The 21,144-nt window shown below is 41.8% G+C and overlaps 1 protein-coding gene across 2 annotated transcripts in view; it reads right to left on the bottom strand.

Moving 5' to 3' along the window:
* ARFGEF3 (ARFGEF family member 3) overlaps positions 1 to 21,144 on the bottom strand; it is a 184,517-nt gene that overhangs the window by 140,714 nt on the left and 22,659 nt on the right. The gene's annotated exons all lie outside the window — the stretch shown is intronic.

The raw sequence follows: 21,144 nt of genomic DNA, 5'->3' as shown, positions 1-21,144 counted from the left end.
CGAAAAAAATGGCTTTAGAAATATTTATATATGTTGAAGCTTAAGAAAAAAATAACTGGGCCCTAAAATATGTTAGGAATAAACCAAAAGGGCTACAAAGAGAAATCTATGTTTCTGTAAGAAGCATTCACTCTAAATAATTAAACAATAGACCAAGAATTTTAATCAACCCATTATTTCCCCACAGTTACACTGGCACAACAAATGAAATGTTACTTAGTTTTACCAGGTTCCTCCACCCTCACTTAAACCAGAGCAGCCCCATTTTTATCTGTTTTATATTTTCAGCATAAACTGAAAGATTCATTGACTTTAGAGAGTATGAAAGCCACAGGGTAAGACAACGGGATTTCGTCATTGGAGGAATAAGGGTCACTGCTGCAGAACACAGTGAAACAGAAAGTTAATTATAGCTCTGATTCCTTCCTGTCCACCCTGCAGCTTTTCCATGGAATCCTCCATCAGCAGCTCCATGACAGATTGAGAGAGAGAGTACCAGACACTCCCTCTAACGCCGGCCACAAAGAACAAAACCAGACTATTGGAAAGAGCATTAAGCCCTCCTAATCCTTCTCACTATCCCCAAGTTACAATACCCCACTTTTATATGAAAATTGATTCACACTACAGCCATTTTTCATTAGTACATCCTTTGACAGGTGGATAAATTACCCAACTGTGCTACTTCCAGTTGGGTGGCTGTAATTTTGTTGCTGTTACAGTTATCGTCAGTTTCTCTCAGTTACAAGGCAAACACTGCTAGGCAGTCAGTTAAAGCAGGAATAGCTAATTTTCCAAATTTTGTTTATTTAATCATAACCAGTTTACAAGCTTGGAAAAATTAATTGGAAGGGTGAAAGTCAAGTGAGAATTAGCAGTAGTGGGCTGATGGAGGAATTAACAGAAGAGCCATAGAACTTCATCTGGAAACCCTTGAAACAATCAAATTTCCACCAGGCTTAATTCACTGTGAAAGAACTTTCATCTCCAGTTTTTGGAGTCAGATCTGCCAATGAGGGCATGGTAGCAGTGAGCAAGTGTGCATGTCCCAAACTCTTAACAGTCTCATACCCTGGGCCAGTGAAAGTCTCTGTTGAGTGGTTGTGTGCTGAAAATGCACAAGTATTACACATTTCTCATCAAAGGTGCCAAACAAGAGTGGATGCCACATTCAGCAGCAACAAGGACCTTCCTGGAATGCTGAACCCCCGACCCTTAGGGAGCAGCATCATGTTTGCAGATAAACAACAGCATGCTCATATTTCTCTGCCATTGACAGTATCAGTCCTTGAAATCCTCATTCCACTCTCTTACCCACTTCTACATTCACACATTTCTACTGCAGACCGGAAACAGACTGCTGACAAATGCCAGGACTACCAGGTCCCACCATGATTCCAGGGGACATCACTGAACTGTTCTCCATGCCAGTCATGGTCACCAGGAAGGACTGGAAGATGTAATTGGTTCAGCTAGGTTTTGGTTTAATGGCAAGGTATCACCATTTAGTAGAAGGACTATGGGCTGTGGAATCACACAGACCTGGATTCAAACCCTACCAATTATAAATTGTTCAGTCTCAGTTAATATACTTAACTCTGTTGAATCTTAGCTTCCTGGACTTCCCTGGAGGCGCAGTGGGGTTAAGAATCTGCCTGCCAATGCAGGGGACACGGCTTTGATCCCTGGGCTGGGAAGATCCCACGTGCCACGGAGCAACTAAGCCAGTGTGCCACAACTCCTGAGCCTGCGCTCTAGAGCCCACAAGCCACAACTACTGAGCCCGTGTGCCACAACTACCGAAGCCCATGTGCCTAGAGCCCGTGCTCTGCAACGAGAAGCCACCACACCACAATGAAGAGTAGCCCCAGCTCGCCACAACTAGAGAAAGCCTGCGCGCAGCAACGAAGACCCAACGCAGCCAAATTAATTAATTAATTTTTTTAAAAAAATCTTAGCTTCCCAATCCATAGCAAGAGCATCTTAAGACCAATCCTGCAGGGTTATAGTAAAGAGTACAGAAAATATATACCAGGGGTTGGAAAACTTTTTCCATAAAGAGGTAGATAAAAAATATTTTAGGCTTTGAAGACCATACGGTCTCTGTGCTCAACGCTGCTATAGCACAAAAGCAGTCAGAGACAACATGTAAATCAATGAGCCTGGCTACATTCCAGTAAAACTTTATTTACAGGACTTCCCTGGTGGCGCAGTGGTTAAGAATCCGCCTGCCAGAGCAGGGGACATGAGTTCAAGCCCTGGTCCAAGAAGATCCCACATGCCGGGGAGCAACTAAGCCCATACACCATAACTACTGAGCTGGCGCTCTAAAGCCCATGAGCCACAACTACTGAGACCGTGTGCCACAACTACTGAAGCCCACGTGCCTAGAGCCTGTGCTCCGCGACAAGAGGAGCCACCGCAATGAGAAGCCCGTGCTCAGCAACAAAGACCCAACACAGCCAAAACTAAATAAATGAATAAATAAATTTATTTTAAAAAACAGAAAACTTTATTTACAAAAACCGGCAACACGCCAGATTTGGCCTACAGGCTAGTTGCCCAGCCCTGATATAGACAAAGGAGCAGCAAAGACCATGATTTTCAGTACAGGATAAGAAGGTCTATCTCATCTTGTCATAGTATCCAGAAAGATTTTACAAAGGACATAGAGCACATGTCCTGGGAGGGTCTTAGCAAGACAGATTTCTCTTAGAAAATCAGTGCTTTGAGGAAGCAGACTAACAGACTTCACCTGGGTACTAAACCAAGGCACTCCATCCATCCAACTGTCCATCCAACCAACATCTGAGTGCCTGCTGTGTGCAAGGCACCGTCATGGATGCTTGGAAAGACCCAACAAGGAACAAGACAGAACAGATACTTGCTTTCATTTTATTCATAGGATGAAAAGGAGAATAAAAATTACTTGTTATTTTGCTTTTTAGTCTACCAGTCACTGTAATGTTAAAATAGGCATTCTTACCCTTGTTCTACATTTGAGAAAATGGAGATTCAGAGAGGGTTCACAGCCTGCCCAATGTTACATGGCTAAAATCTATCAGAGACAATTCAAGTGGAAATCCATCTCACGCCCAAGACCAAGTTTCTTCCAACACCCTTTGGTGTCAAAAGATCAGAGCAAAGCTAGAATAGTTCTGTTTCTTAAGCTTTTTTGGATCATGAACACAAAGAGATCCTCTTCCTAGAGGAGCATGCAAGTAATTTCAGGGGATTCACAGGCCCCCTCAAGCCCTAACTCCACATAGATCCCAAGTTAAGAGGCCCTGCTTTCCGGAGAGAGGACCTGCCCAGCATGGCAGAAACTTCCGTGTCTGTGTAAGAGAAGTGGGCCATGTTCCCTGGCTAGGCTTAGGGTTCCACTAGGATGAAAAGCTTTGAAGTGATGTTACACTGAGCCCTAAAGCAGAGAGGTGGCTGTGTGTGTGTGTAGGAGGTGAGAAGGATGACGAACACCCCTGAGGATCCAAGGCCTCCCAGCGCCTCAGCCCCAGCAGTCCCCGAGATGAGTGTCATGAGCCTCAGATTACGACTTCAACAGGAAACGAACACACGTGGGGCACAACTGATTTCACTGCTTGTTCTGTGGTACCACACAAACCCTGCTGCCTTAATTTTTTAAAGTGATTTTTAACAAAAGAGAATAACAGGCCTGTTAATTGAGTCTCAGGATGAAAGTTATAACGAAGATGCAATGTGGCACACACTCAGTCCCCTCTGCACAGACCATCTTGGAATAAATCACCTTTTGATCTTGCTAGATGATGCCTAATTGGGGAAAGGGCATACCAAAACCAACATTCAGTTACATCAAGGGATTATTTTTTATGCACAAGCATGTGCAAGATCACTCTTGCCTAATTAAATATGGACAGCGGCCCCAGGTTGCATGCCTTGGCATGTGATTATTTCTTAAAGAAGAAGAATTAGCAGCTCTGCACATGCACGAGGAAGACATTATCCCATGACGGTGTCTGGTTGTGTCAAGGAGACTGAGTCTCTCTCCTTAACGTGTTGTCACGGTTCACAGGCCAGCTTTATTGGGCTGGAAGATAACAATGGACAAAGGGATATTAAAATGGGTGAATAGGGGAACAGATAGGATTTACCAAAAATTACCTTTCAAACATGCGCACAGAAATGAACTTCATGTAAGACCAAAGCTGTTTCTGAATTTTAGGTTGCTTCCTCTTCGATGCACTACACAGGATGAAGCACAAAGATACCTTAGATTTCTGAGGTCTGCTCATACCGTAAACTTCTAGGATTCTATGATCTGAGCCATTTATTCAGTAACTGTCTGGAGTCCTTCACATAATAACCACGGCTCTGATTGAATATCAGTGGCCTGTATGTCCCAAGTACCATGTTCACACCGTCATATTTACTATTTTATCACGTACAGATTTAACGGTTGACAAAACAAACAGACTAGATTACCTGTCCAAGGCCACATGTTTGTAAATGACAAGAGCTGTGATTTAAATTTAGACCATCTGTCTTCAAAACCCCTGTTCTCTGGCCTCCGCCAGCCGACAGCTCCCCACCAACTGTGGCATATGGCACCCTGCTTTACAAAACAGCAATCCAGATGTCCACCCGTTTAAAAGAATGGGGACAGACATCAAATAAGTAATGTAAATTATCTTACTGTGAGGGGTAATTCATGAAGAAATGTGTTACATTTGACAGTTGGAATGTAGTTATGAATGTAAGGTATATACAGTTTGGATGAGTGGGATAAATGCGGCTTTGGATCTAGCTGCTGGGTTCAAGGACAGCCATCACTTTTCCTAGTAATCATGACCTTTCCTAGTTTGAGTACAGAAGGTTTTTCAGCCCCTTGTTGTGACACTTGGGATATTATTTGTGTTTATGAATACCGATGCTTTAAACAGTCTGCATCAACACTGATGAATTTTCATTGACTAAGCTTTCACCAGAGCCAATTCACTGAGCCAGTTGGAACTGAATTGTTTCCTTAATTGATCTTCTCTGCAGTGCAGTTAAAATGTTTCCATTTTATTTCTACTTTCACTCCTATTTTTATGAAATTATCTTCCTCAGTAACCTCTATATTTCGCAACAAAGATTAGGTTCACCCTTCAGGAACTGTTCTAGGTCCTAGGGACACAACTGTGAACAACATAAAATCCCATCTCTCCTGCAGGATTTCGAGATGCCTTAGCAAGCCTATTGCGATTATTAAGTAGAACATACGAAACTGCCATTTTCTGTACATTGGAAAGGGTTGAATATCCATAATTTCACATGATTCACTCTGTTAAAAAGAATCCTAAATAGATAAACAACAAGGTCCTATTGTACAGCACAGGGAACTATACTCAATATCTGGTAATAACCTATAAGGAAAAAGGATCTGAAAAAGGTTATACATATATATGTATAACTGAATCACTTTGCTGTGTACCTGAAACTAACACGACATTGTAAATCAACTATATTTCAATAAAAATTTTTTAGAAAAGAATCCTAATATAATATGGTTATGCTCATATTTTCCCTCAAAATATACTTTTATTATATTTCATTATAAAAGGCATGCATGTACATTACAAAATCCAAACAATACAGAGAGACACACAACAATGAAAATCAATTAGGACACTACCTAAGAAAAGACCTGGGCTGAATGCTGACCATGGGTATGTCCAGAGAGTGGCATGGAGAATCTTTCATTTTCTATTTATACTTTCTATTTGTATTAATTTTTATATAATAACTCTAGCGTATACTGATATAATCTGAAGAAAGTATTCATAAAGCCATAATGTCACTGGCTCCTCACAAGTTAACCTCACAGCATTTTCTTCTCCTGCTCAGCTCAAAAAGGTGAGTGAATCTGCACATACACAGAGAAAATATTAAATATGGAACTCATTTTCTTCCTGGCACTTAAATCAACAGTCCAAGTGTTCTTTTTAGCAATTATATGTACACTTCTTGTTTATAAAGTAAACCTCTATTTACCTGATGGGCCTCACCCTGCTAATAGGTTTTTGTAATGAGAGGATAACTGCAGATAATTTAGTAGGTTAACAATCACCTGAAAATTTTTAAATACTATCTAGATTTTTATCTCTGCTATCTGACATGTCTAATTAAAAAATAAGCTGTAAAAGAATAGAAAGCAAAATAAATACAAAAACATTTTGGTATACTATTGTAATAGGGAAATGGGTTTATCTTTTTCAATTTAATATTCTTGCAATATTTAAAAAATACAAAACACAATAAGTCAAGAAGATAATTTATGAGTAAATTTTTATTCATTTTGAAAAAAAATTTTTCCAATGACTTATTGAGACATGTAAGTTACATATAACATTGTAGAAGTTTAAAGTGTACAACAAAATGATTTGATATATGTATATATTGCAAAATAACAACCCCAATAAGTTTAGTTAACAAGAATCACCTCACATAGTTATAATTTTTTTTCTTGTGATGAGAACTTTGAAGATCTATTGTCTTAGCAACTTTCAAATATATAATGTAGTACTGTTATAGTCACCATGCTGTATGTTATATCACCATAGCTTATTTATCTTTGAAAAAAATTAAAGGTGGCTTGGTATTTTCACCCGCAATCTAGAATTATCAACACTACTACTTCTACCGAAAGATATAAATTCTATGTAATCGGGGGAAAAACACTTAAAGGTTTTCTTTTTTTTCCCCCCCAGAGGACCTAAAAAGAGAAAATAAAGTCCATATTAATCATAAGGAGGTTGTTCCTGATTTTTTTTTTAACAACTACTGAGCATCTATTATGTCTGGGGCACTGCACATGGCCCTGAGTAAAGAACAGAGGAAAACAGATATCGTTCCTTTTCAAGATAAGGGCAAGTGTAAATGTGTACATTCACCTTCTGAATGGATGAATGAGTAAACAAACGAACAAATAAATAAGTTGAAAATGCCTAAGAAATGTTAACATAAAGGCCATTTAAAGACTGGTTGAGCTTATAAAAATAAACAAGTCCGGTAAAAATTTAAAAAGACCAAATCAAGTGGCATTCCCATTCCATTGGATACAACAGTCTGTGTTGGACACAACATACTGGCTTTTCTCTTTGGATGGAGTGTTCTGCCACTTTCAACCAGAGGATTACTAACTGATACAAGGGAAAGTGACAGTGGATGTCACAGAAGTGCCAATTGTTAAAGCCGTACTGTGCCACACCCCAGGCTAAGGGCCTGGGCACACAATTTCATCTAAGCTGCACACCAACCCAACGAGGAAGGACAAATGTTATCAACATTTACTGATGAGGGAAGTGAAAGGCAGAGAGGACCAGTCACTCCTGGACAAGGGCTGGAGCAGCACTGGACCCCTGCACTCAAGCTCCTTAACAGCATGTGATGTGAATGGTTACCATTTGTCACTCTCACACCTGTTCCAAGACCTGGTTAAGCATTTCACACACAGCAAGACTGTGAAGCACCCCTCACAAAGAAACTCCTTTCTGTCCATGGTCAATCCATCCTTATACTTCCTCATTTTATCTCCCACATCAATCATTCACGCATGAACTTTTACATTTTTCCACTTATAAACCCCTCCTCACCTCCATCAACACACTTATACAACCACTTCCTGTGGCACCATGGAAAGATTTTACTCTTTAATTCTGTCATCAAAAACAATTTGTCAATGTATCTCAAGAGCTTAAAAATATTAGTATGCTTTGACCTAGGATTTTCTATTGTATGAACCTTTTCTAAAGAAATCATAAGAGATATAGCAAAGTTTCACGTGCAGAGATTTATCTGTAGTTTTATTTATAATGTAAATAAGGTTAAATAAATTCTGGTACATCTCTGAAATGGAATAACATACAATAATTTAAAGTATCTTGAAAAGTTTTTATTAACACAGGAAAATGCTTTGAAAATGTTATGCCAAAGAAATTTAAAATGAGAATACAGTGTAGAAAATATACCATACCATTAAGAAGTTATATACGCACACAAGTGAGTGGAGGAGAAAGGGACTGAGGCTGGAAAGAAATTTCTCAAAACCCCTCTGGAATATATCTCAGTCTTTTGGGAACATGGATGGTTTTGGTTTTATTATTTACATGTTTCAACATTTAAAAATCTTTCAATAAAAAAAATATTACCTTTAGAAATAGAGAAGAAGTGATGCTAGCCCTCTCCTGTATGTGCATAAATACACACCCCCTTTCCTTCAAAGCTTTGGCCTCGAATCCTCAAAGGCCGTGTTTCCAGTAACAGCTTCAATCTAATCCTTCCTAAATTTCCTCTGTGCTAACTTCGTCTCTTCATCAAGTCACTACCCTTCCCACTTTAGCAAAAGCTGGGCAATATTCCTGGAATAGTTTCTCTTTCCCCAAAGACATTTCCTTAGCATCTTTCAAACACTTACTGAATTCTTTCTTCTCCCCAAAACCTTTGTGGCTGAAAACCGGCTTGCTTATGACCCTCAAGTATTGATATAATTACCAAAGTCACATTATCTAAAATCAGTATGCTTAAATTAATTTTGCTTCTTTCTATGGCATGTTTTCTTCCAATCAAGCTTTCAGGTTTACAGTGTGAACATACTAACAGAATGAAACATGCCTATGGGAATTGCCCTGCCCTGCCACATGGAACCACAGGCATTTTGTTACTTAATGATTTTTTGCGTGATGAAAATGCTCTGACAGGCAATCTAGAGGCAAGACTCTGCCCAGAATCTCTGTCGTAGAGGGGCAAGTACGGAGAAACCACCAGAACAAATAAGATTTCTAACTCTAATACTCAAATCTTAGGGAAGAAGAGAAAATGAGCCATACCACAACATCATCTTTTTTATGTGCTGATAACTTTATGCAAATGGTAGTTACCTCTTGAAAAACAGTAAGTCTCTGCAATAAACATCATTCAGAAACACCTATATAACCCAAAACAGTAACTTAAAAAACAAAAACTAATCTGAGACAAAACTGTGATTTCTTTACATTCTATTCAGAACTCACTCGCCTATTAAAGCTCACAAATAGTGTGTATACATTTATTATAATGACTTCTCACCACTTAAATGTCATGACAGCAAAATGGTAGGATTAAATGTAGAGTTACATTTTTCTGTGAGATAGAAATTTCCAGTTATGATGTCAAAACGCCTGTAAAACCAGTCTATTAACAAATCAACACAAATGTCAGAACTAAAATTTGTATTCCTCAATGGCTAATAATCTATCTTTGAGAAGTATGTAAGATGTTCAGTAATAAAAAGATTTTTTATTTTAATATTTATGTAGCCTACTAGACATCCAGGCTCTGTATGAAGTATTAGGCATAATGATGAATGAGACAGAGTTCCTGTCCACAAGGAACCCACTGTCTAAGGGAGACAACACAGGTACAAAGTAATAAGCACTTGTATTAAGGTATACACAACTACAGGAGTATGTAATAGGGGCAGGAGAGATCCAATCTAGAAAAATTCAAGTCTTCATGAACAAGGTGATACTCATTTGGCCCTGAAAAAGGACGGGACAGTATGGGACTTGGTCAGCCAGGTGAGGAAGAGGGAAAGGACATACCCAGCTGAGACTGTGAGTGCAAACGCAGAGTGGATTCATGGAACAGCCCAAGTACAAGTATGACCCAATAAGTCATGGTGGGAAGTCTGGTGAGAAATGAGTTTGACAAAGTAGATTTGAACCAGGTTTTGAAGGGTCTCGCATGTGACGCCAGAGAGACTGGCCTTTAGCCAATTGAAAACGAAGAGCTAATAAAAGATTTTTAATCAAGGGAATAAGGTGATCTCAGACACTTTCTATACAAAATGGAACTCTGGCTACCATGTGGGAAACAGATAAAAAGTACAAGTATCATGGAAAAAAATTTTTGGAGTCAAACTAATCTGGGTCAAATTTAGGCTCTGCCAATTACAACCTGTGCACTAAGTTTTCAACCTCTTCAAGTCTCATTTTGTTCATCTCAAAATACAGAATTAACGTTATCTACCTTGATAAGTATTGTGATGATTGATAAGAAGCTACATTAGAAACTTTGCTGATTGCCAGCCTAACCTTCTCAGCACTCCCGAAGACGCCTGGGCCAACCCCCTTCTCTTCCAACCCCTGGTTCAGTCCTGCCCCAGCAGAGGTCTCGTGGGCACAGGTATGGACCTCCCAGACTGCAGGTAAATCTCAGACCACAACCCATGCAAACAGCTGCCCTGTGGCCAGGCCTCAAGCCTAGAGATGCACATTCCCAAAGATAGAGGTGGGGAAAGGGCCCACATGCTGTTTCTAGAAGGAGGCTCAGCATAATCTAAGTAGGGAACTCTTAAGTCTCAAGTACTCAGAGCATGAGCTGAGGGTGCAGGGTGGGCTCTGGGTGGGAATGTTCCCTTAGCCCCAAGGAGAAGGAGAACGGGGCCTCTACAACATGAGCCCAGCGCAGGGTCCCACCTCACCCAGGGCTTAGGGTGGTACAACAGTGCCTAACATCTTGTATGCCCAACAAATGATTGTTGTCATGGTACTTTTTCTTACTGGTCACACTGTCTTGTTATTATAGTTTTGTTGTTGACATTATTTACTGGCAGCGGAAAGACCTGGAAGAAGGAACTGCCCTCTGCTATAGGGGTGTAGTCCTGGAAGTACAATGTACTTGGGCTTGTATTAAAAAATGGAAAGGAGGAAACAGAACCTAGAGATAGCACAGAAGTAGAGTAGAGAGGACCTACTGGAAGAACAGTTTTGAGGAAGGAAGTGGGAAGGATAATGATAAATAGTTTTGTATATTTTGAGTTCAAGATTCCTTTGGGCATCCAAGTACTAACAAACAGAAAACTGGATGTACCCATCTGGAGCTCAGAAAAAATGTAGACAGTAGCCATCTAAAAGTGGTAGCTGAAACCTTGGAAGTAGATGAAACTTCCAAGGAAAAGTAAAAGATGTAAAACAGAAGGACAGAGCTTAGAAAAATCCCTCCAGTCAGTGAGTGGAGAGAAAAAATGATGCCAGCAAAGGAAAAGTCAAAGGAAGCTGTGATGCTCAAGAAGATGGCAGAAAGAAGGCTGCCTTCAAGATATGTCCATACAGTGTTAATACCAATCGGTCATTGAGTGCCCACTCTGTGCCAGGCATTATGACTTGGCATATATACATGATCTCTTTTAATTTAGTACTTACAGCACTATGTAATAGGTAATTATTTCCATGCCATCAATGAGCTAACAGGCTCAGAGATAGTAAGTAAATTGTCCCATGTCACATAACTACTGTAAAGCATTAGGTACCGTTGTAAGCTGAACCCTACTGTTAAAACTTAGGAAAAACTAGGAACACTTTGGCCTCTGCTGTACAGAAGAAGGTATGGAAAGGAAGAGAAGTGATGAGCCCATCCAATGGAAGAGGCTGTGAACTAGGAACTTTCTCATTATGTTACCTCGTTTAATCCTCATGAGAAATGGGACAGTGCACATTATCAAGTCCATCTTACAGTTCAAGACATGGAGGCTCCCAGAGCCAAGTAGCCATGGACAGAGCTGGTAAATGGATGAGTCCAGATTCAAATGTAAGGACTGTGTGACACAAAAGCCTACACTCTGTCCATAGCAACATGTTGCCTCTCCACCATTAGGGAACAGGAACTAAAAGGGGAAGGGAAAGGCATCTACAAGGTGGAAACAAACACAGACCTTCCTGGAAATTAACCAAAGTAATAAAAAATATTAATCATCCAGTTGTCTTATGTTCTCCCCTAAAACAACCCAGCAGCACATGAAAGCCAGTGCAATAATCCCCACTTCTCTCAGGACAAGTACCATCAAGAATTGTTTCTGTCTGAATAAAGATGAGCTTTAGCAAGAATGTGGAGAAAAGGGAACCCCGTGCACTGTTAGTGGGAATATAAATTGGTGCAGCCACTATGGAAAACAGTAGGGAGACTCCTCAAAAAAATTAAATATGGAATTACCATATGGTCCAGCAATCCCTTGTCTGGGTATATACTCAAATGAAATCAGTATCTAAAAGAAATATCCACATTCCCATGTTCATTGCTGCTTTATTCACAATAGCCAAGTTATGCAAACAACTTAAGTGTTCATTAACAGATGAATGGATAAAGAAAAGGTGATATCTATGTAGCTACAGACAGAACCACACACAATGGATTATTCAGACATAAAGAGGAAGGAAATCCTGCCATTTGCAACAACACTGGTGAATCTGCAAGACATTGTGCTAAGTGAAATAAGCCAGAGGCAGAAAGACAAATACTGCATGAGCGCACACGCTTACATGTGAGATCTAAAAAAAGTCAAACTCAGAGAAAGAGGGAATAGAATGGTGGTTGCCAAAGGCTGGAGGGCGGGGCAATAGGGAGACGCTGGTCACAGGGTACAAACTTTCAGTTATGAGATGGATCAGTTCTGGGGATCTAATGAACCACTTAGTGACTATAGTCAGTAATACTGTGCTGTATACTTGAATTTTGCTAAGAGAGTAGATCTCAAGTGTTCTCACCATACACACATAAACTAACTATGTGAGGTATTGGATGTGTTGATTAACTTGATTATGGTAATCATTTCACAATGTATATATAAATCAAATCAATACACTGTACACCTTAAATATATACAATCTTATTTGTCAATTACACCTCAATAAAGCTGGCGGGGGCAGAATGAAACCTTTTATATTTTGAAGTTACAGTCTCTGTCCCGTTTAAAGCGCTGCAGCTCTTTTCTCCACGGGCACTGAAAATCACTTTCAGCCATCCACGTACAGAGATGACTCCCTTTAAGCAATTCATTTTGACAATAAGCATCAGATAGAGAACAGTGATGTTAAATTTTATTTTCCCATAAGTAGCAACTTCTCCCAGCAGTAATATGTTTGTGGTATTTCAACAACTGAATATCCCAATACGTTCGGCACTGCAAGCACTTTTTAAAAAATAAGCCTTGGGTGAAAGCCAAAAAAGGTTAGTTTGGTTCCTTACTAGCTGCCTGCTTTGAACACATTATAGACTCTATACTTTCCCTCTCCCAGCCTGTACAGTCAGCTGAATAAGACCTACGTTAATCTGCCACTCAACAGGTAGGTCTGGCCTCACCTGAGGTGAGGACAAGACTGGGATTAAATTTACTTTTATTTATTTATTTATTTATTTATTGCGGTTCGCGGGCCTCTCACTGTTGTGGCCTCTCCCGTTGCGGAGCACAGGCTCCGGACGCGCAGGCTCAGCGGCCATGGCTCACGGGCCCAGCCGCTCCACGGCATGTGGAATCTTCCCGGACCGGGGCACGAACCCGTGTCCCCTGCATCGGCAGGCGGACTCTCAACCACTGCGCCACCAGGGAAGCCCTAAATTTACTTTTAAAGGTTGGGTTTGTTACTGGCATGATAGTGCCAAATTGAAAGTTGCCGTTTTCAAACTTTGGCAAGTTACCTTTCAGCCTGATTTAAACTGCCTTAAACATGCTCACCCTGTAGGCAGTTTTATTTACCATACATCAGCCATGGGCTACTTTATTCCTCTCAAGGTAATATATCATGCAGTTATAGAATATAACTGCATTACCTTCCTAAATGCAACATGCACTGGAAGAAAAACCAATGCCCAATATTTTTTTATGCACTGAAGGGAAGATAAACAGTAGCAGACTGTCCTCTTAGTGAAATTTTTAAAGACCAGAAGACAGTAAACCAAGACAGTAGGAGCCGCCTGACACCAATCCCAGTCCAGGGCATGACAATGGGACTGCAAAGGACTGAGCTGTGACTAAACAGGGAGGCCGTCCAGATCCTCCTTCTCGTGGGCGTTCACACAAGTCTTCCTGGTGTTATTATCCTTGGCACGCTTAGCCATCAGAGGTCACAAAGAACAAATGCAACACAGCCATTCACGACAGTCTTGGCTGTAAATGCCCTAAACCCAAGTAGAGACTTAGTGAGTTTGCAAAACTACATATCCCACAAAATCAGTGGAAACAAGCTAAGGTCCTCAAGGCTGATAAAGATGTTCATATAGCAGAAAGGGAAATTTGTCAAAGAATTTATCAAGTATTCACATATTTGAAACACTATAACTATGATTCTTCTATAATTACTATTTTTATCCGTAAAATCCCACTCTATAGACTCTTCTAGCTTAAGAAAAGAATCTCTCCTTTTCCAAGGTAATGAAAGGAGCCCCATTCAGAAAACGGACAGGGCTTCCCTGGTGGCGCAGTGGTTGAGAGTCCGCCTGCCGTTGCAGGGGGCGCGGGTTCGTGCCCCGGTCCGGGAAGATCCCACGTGCCGCGGAGCACCTAGGCCCGTGAGCCATGGCCGCTGAGCCTGCACGTCCGGAGCCTGTGCTCCGCAACGGGAGAGGCCACAGCGGTGAGAGGCCCGCGTACCGCAAAAACAACAACAACAAAAAAAAGAAAACGGACAGTAACTGACTCGACCGCGTAAACACTCTTCCAGCTGCACAAGATGCCCTGTTACTAGGGTGACCTGACCCACTGTCTATATCACAGCAGGAACATGCTGAACAGGATCAGAATGACCAGGAACCCTGCAGCTGAAAGACAAGGTCAAATCAACCCGGGAAATAAACATTCAGACTCAAGTTTATGGGCCCTTACTCATCACCACTGTCACGGCCACAGTGGGTGGCTGTCCACTCTCCCTGGGGACAAAGAAGGACCCAATATCCCTATGCAGGCTGAGCTCCACCCAGTCTTGCCCGGAGACATTTCTGCTGGCAAGCCAAGGCAGCTGGACCTGCCCAACTGAAAGCTCAGGGTGTCTGAGCAGGGAGCGCCCCTGCTCTGGTGTAAGTGTGAAGGTCATAGGAAAGATCACAGTATTGTGGGGGGCAATGAAGTCTGTTAACTCTGGCCCAACCTGGAGATTTATGATTTCGTTTTGGCCAAAAAACATAGGGTATAATCCTGGGCATGTTGCTGAGCTCTCTCTGGGCCGTCGCTTCTACTCACAAGACACTGGGAAGGGTCTGCCCTTCCCAGCCCCCTTCAAAAGGATGAGAAGGATAAACTGAGTAGGAGAAATGAAAGGGCTTTGAAAGCAAACACTTTATAGAAGTATCAGGTAGGTGTACTGGGGAGGGTAAACTCTAAGGAAACCCTCTTTCGACCTGGCTCAGACACCTACCTTCTTTTTAAGTCTCAGCTGTCTTATCTGCAAGATGGGGATCTCTCTATCACCTCTTCAAATTCTAAAAGCCTCTACTTCTCTGAAATGTGTGGTTGGCAGCGTTAGCAGCCTTCTCCTTAGCAACTAGATTCCAACTTTGTTTTGACTGACAGTATGGTCAGCCTCAACTGGTAGATCAAGATTGGTCTAAGCCTTTCCGGAGAATCCTGTTTCCTACTTTTCAGCCTCCCCTGTGGCTCTGAACAACCTTTTGCTTTCCTGATATAAAGGACTAGACCTGTTTAGCTGGCACTGCCCTTCTGCTTTCAGTTTTTTTGCCTTGTCTTGGATTAGGATGTGATGACTGGAGCTGCAACAGCCTTTTGGTGGTATGAAGAGCCAACTATAAAGGAAGGCCAACAGAATCCTGGACATACCCGTGCTGAAGGCCTAACTCCACACTGCATATTATATGAGGGAAATAAGTCTTATCTCGTTTTTACTGCTGTTAGACTTTCCACTACTTACCACTGAAGGCATTCATAACCTATACACTGTGATAAAGCCTATTCCTAGAGAAGAGCCGATATTCAAATAATTGCATATATGCCTTCTCTCTCAATACATTTTTCCAAAGAGGAAAGGGGAAATGAAGGAATAGATAGGGACAACGTTCATTCCTATTCTAACAAGTCTAAATGACAGGTTTCAGCAAACATGCATCAAAGACATAGAATATATTAGTTAAAAGAACAATTTTCAAGTCAGACCTGTTTTTGTACCTCTATCATATATTAGTTGTGTGACTTCAAGCAAATGGTTTTATCACTCCAATCTGTTTTATCATTAAAATATAGGTTATATTAGAACCTACTGTACTTGTTGTAAAATTTAATAAAGACAATACATAAAGTCATTAGTACAATTCCTGGCATAGATCAATGCTCCATAATTGGTAGCCTTCAGTATTGTGGGGGGCAGGCACATTATATAGACCAGGGTCCCCGAGTATAAAGATGATGGAGTTTGGGGTCTACCTAGAGGAACACATGAGTAAATCAGTTATTGGTGGCAGTGGGACAAGGCTATGATATTCACCTGTGTGCCCAGGGTATGGGAGAGAAGCTTGGCTCCATCTCCAAGGCCCCAGGCCTTGTAAATGCCACAGATGTTTCAGCTCTCCTATTCCACCAGTTACCAAATACTGAATTTAGAATTTCAACTTGACCTGCAGAAGAAATAAAAAGGACAACAAAATGGCCAAACGACAGCCAGAAAAGAGGAAAAAGATCCCATCAATAGATCTTCAGGTTACAGCTGCCACATTCACCTGGGCTATCCTCCTACCCCTGTGTCCCTGAGGGTCACAGGATTCCTTTAGGGAGAGTGTATTGGGGAGGGTGCTTTCAGCTGCAAGTGATAGGAAATCCAACTCCCTAAGAGGCTTAAACAAGGAGGCAGCCTGGCTCCAGGCAGAGGTTAAGTCCGTCCTCTCAAGGCACAGCCAAGAACCCAGGTTCTTTCCATCTTTCTACTAATCCATCCTCGATTTGTCAGCTTTATCCCCTGGCTGGCTCCCCTCACAGAGACAAAGCAGCGATAGTTGCTACAAGCATCATTCAAATGTGACAAGTTTTCAGAGGAAGAAAGAACTTCACCTTCACAGGACTGAGACAGCATACCTCTCACACTCCATTCTGATACACGGGATGCAGGGCCAGCCCACGGCCACACCAGACAGTCCAGCCTGCAATGGGGCAGCCTCCTCTGAAGCACATGGATGATCAAAGAGGCAGTTCCTGATACCCAATCAGGCCTGTTGGGGGTAGGGGGTGGTTAGGCAACCAAAGGTTTCTGTTCCACAGAAAAATGATGGTTCCAGTTCCCTATTTCAGATGCCAGAACTGATTTTAAAGAACATTTCCAAGGGCCACAGTGCAGTTTTCCAGATCTTGCCAACTTGGGCTGATTTGTTTGTAATTCCCAAGGGCCAATTAGGCCTCTTTGTATTCTTGGAAATCAGAAATAACACTTAAATCCAGATTCTTATCTGCTCCTTTGTTCCCAGAACTTTGCTTTCCACTCTAAAATCACATTTTGAAACTCAGGACCAGAAAAAAACAAAACAAAAAACCCTTAATCCTGCTACCAACTGCCAAAACACCGTGAGCCTATTTTATCAGAGGGAAGTTTCTCTTGTGATTTGTTGTATATTCTGCAAAGTACTGTCTTATTTGATATCTTATGTAATCTTCATAAGACCTCAAAAAGGAGGACATTGTTTGCAGGACTATGACAGGGCAGTTTCCATGGCTAGTGGTTCTAAAAAGAATCCGGGGACAGTTCCCCAGGCCTGTGAGGCGGAACAGACAGCCACCTCCCTCCAAAGCATAACCGCATGCCTGCTGTGCAGGCCTAAAGCTTTGGGGGCCAAGGCAAGGTCCTGAGAAGGTAGGGCTGAGAGCAGCTCCTGTTCTCAGGTACGAGGAAGAGTTGGTGACTCCGAAGAATGAATGATTTGAGATTCTGGCTTCTGAAATGGGGAGAAATGGTTCTCAAAGTATAGCCTAGACACCTGAGATCTTGTCAGAAGGTCCATAAGTTCAAAACTTTTCATTCTCAATCTCTTAGGAGTATACAGTGGAGTTGATCAAAAAAGAATATTCACAATTATTTGAAAAGGTGATTAAAATTACCCTCCTGTTTTAAACCATTTACCTGTTGAAGCTGGATTTGCTTTACCTACTTCAACCAAAGCAACAGATTGTAACAGACTGAATGGAGAAGCAGAGCTGGGGATCCAGCTGTTTTCTATTAAGCCAGATAGTAAAGGTATTGGCAAAATGTAAACTCTGTTTTGAAAGCAGTTACCTTTTATTTTAAAAAAAGTCTTTACAGGGCTTCCCTGGTGGTGCAGTGGTTAAGAATCTGCCTGCCAATGCAGGGGACACAGGTTCGAGCCCTGGTCCGGGAAGATCCCACATGCCACAGAGCAACTAAGCCCATGTGCCACAACTACGGAGCCCACGTACGGCAACTACCGAAGCCCAGGCACCTAGAGCCCGTTCTCCACAACTAGAGAAGCCACCGCAATAAGAAGCCCGCACACTGCAACGAAGAGTAGCCCCTGCTCACTACAACTACAGAAAACCAGCGCACAGCAATGAAGACCCAATGCAGCCAAAAATAAAATAAATAAAATGAATAAAATTTTTAAGTCTTTATATTAATGTGTAATGGGCTTATTTTTAATGAATTAAATATTTTAAAGTTTCTATTTTAATGTCTAATATGGTAAATATAATCCAAAAAATTCTTTAAAAGTTCTTTGAGGTCCTCAGTAGTTTTTAAAAGTGTCAAAGGTCTTGAGACCAAAATGTCTGAGAACTGCTGCATTAATGTAACGAATGAGTTGAAACCGAGCAGGACCCCGTGGAGCTCCTGGGCATGGAAGCCTTTCCGTCCCCCATTTCTTGTTTGTAGGCAAAAGACTCCAGCCTCCATGACCTTCCAAGAGTTTCAAAGGGGAGATTCCAACAGTTGCTAATCAGGGAAGGGAGGGGACGCAGAGGGAAGGGAGGGGATGCAGAGGGAAGGTAGGAGCAGCCAAGAAACAATAGTGCAGCCTTGGGGCAAGGTCCTGGTTCAGGCTCAAGGGATACACATAACAATATCTTTGAATTCTCTACAGAACTCAACAAATGGAAGGTGTTAGCATTCTTCATTCCAGAGAAGACCACCTGAGGCCAGATTAAATGAACCAGAGAAGTTTATCAAGAGACCACTTGAGACCAGATTAAAGGAACCAGAGAAGCTCACTAGGAGAGACCACCTAAGGCCAGATTAAAGGAGTGCAGACCCTGCACACACCCTAATATTATCAGCAACCCCTTGAACCTTTGCTATAAAACTCCTCACCAAATCCAAGTTGGGACATACAGTTTTTGAGGGGCACGAGCCCAATGTGTCCCCCTTTGCCTGGCACAGCAATAAAGCTATTCTTTTCTACTTCACCCAAAACTCTGTCACCAAGATTTCGATTCAGCACCAGCGCAGAGGCCGAGTTTTCAGCAGAACAGATAAAGAAAATGTGTGATTTTCTGCACCCAGTTCCAACGGGGGAGTCCCCACCACCAACAAGCAACTCTCCAACATCAGTGGGGTGTCCTACAGTTCGACTCAAAACACTGTCTACCTGGAGACAGCATCAAATTCCACAGTTAAGTCCCACAAGACTCACCCCCCAACCCCCGCTTCAGATGCCAATCACAAGTTTAGGTTGTCACCTGTGCTTCAGACCGACCTGTCACAGCGTGGACGTTCTCAGCACACCCTCCTTAGGTTGGATTAATTTGCTAGAGCGGCTCGGAGAACTCAGAAAAACATTTTACTTACGAGATTATCGGTTTATTATATAAGGACATAGCTCAGGAACAGCCAGATGGAAGAGACACAGAGGGCAAGGTGTGTGGGAAGGAGCTTCCCCGCTCTCTCCAAAGCGCTCCACTCCCTGCAAATCTCCACAAGGAAGCTCTCTGAATTCTGGAGGCTTCATGACGTAGGCACGGTCGGTTAAATCATTGGCTCTAGGCTACTGAACTCAAACCCCAGCCCCTCTCCCCTCCGCAGAGGTCCAGGAGTGGGGCTGAAAGCGCCAGCCCTCCAATCATGTGGTTGGCTCCACCTGCAACCAGCCCTCACCCTTAGGTGCTTTCCAAAGTCACCTCATTAACCTCGTTAACATAATAAAAAACACCTCTATAGCTCTAGTCACTTAAGAAATTCCAAGAGTTTAAGGAGTTCTGGTGCCAGAAATGGAAATGAAGACCAAATACCATTGACCCTTGAACACCTGGGAGGGTTAGGGGTGGTGACCACCTGCAGTAGAAAATCCAAGTATAACTTTACAGGCGGCCCTCCTCATCCTTGGTTCTGCATCTGTGGATTCAAACAACCTCGGATAATGTGGTACTGTAGTATGCGTTAAGTGAAAAAACGCTGTGCATAAGAGGACAGGACCCTCACAGTTCAAACGTGTGTTGTTCAAGGGCCAACTGTATGTGTGTTCAATATTTATTATAAATCACGATATCACAGTGATTTATATGTGTGTGTATATATATATACACACACACACACAATGGAAAATTACTCACCTCTAAAAGGAAGGAAATCCTGTCATTTACAATAACATGGATAAGGCTTGAAGGCATTATGCTAAGTGAAATAAGTCAGAAAAAGACAGATACTGTATGATCTTATATGTGGCATCTAAAAAACCAAACACATAAAAATGGAGTAGACGGATTGGTGGTTGCTGCAGACACAGGGTGGGGGGATGGGTGAAAGAGGTCAAAGGGTACAAACTTCCAGTTACAAGATGAATAAATTCTGGCCCTCTAATGTACAGAATGGTGACTCTAGTTAATAATAATGTTATTGTATACCTGAAAATTGCTAAGACAGTGAATCTTAAAAGTTCTCACCACGCACACACAAACTATGTAGGTAATGGATGCGTTAACTAACCTTATTGTGGTGATCATTTCACAATATATACTTACATCATGACATTTTATACCTTAAATTTACACAACGTTATATGTCAATTATATCTCAATAAAGCTGAAAAAGTGTGTGTGTGTGTGTATATATATATATATATATATATATATATATATATATATATATGCCAGTGACACAAAGCGTCCTGAGACAAACCCTGTGGGCTAGAAGCTGCTTTCTCACTAGGATGCTGCAGAAATATGAAGATGCGGGAGGGAAAACAGAGGTTCTTCCCCTGCCCAGGAGGCAGCAGGCAGGCATGGTGAGCCCTTGCTAGGGAGAGCTGGTCCGCATCTGTGGCCTGCAATGTGGTCCCTGCAGATCTGTCTCCTTTACATCTACTGCTCGGTCAGTGATCACAGGGGGGAAACAGAGGCACCTCCCTTCACCAGCGCCCATCCTTCTGTGTCCATAT

Source organism: Kogia breviceps, chromosome 13 (assembly GCF_026419965.1).
Source record: "Kogia breviceps isolate mKogBre1 chromosome 13, mKogBre1 haplotype 1, whole genome shotgun sequence".
In the NCBI taxonomy this organism is placed as follows: Eukaryota; Metazoa; Chordata; class Mammalia; order Artiodactyla; family Physeteridae; genus Kogia; species Kogia breviceps.
Note: the sequence above shows the minus strand (reverse complement) of the source record. Positions and strands in the feature narration are given on the sequence as shown.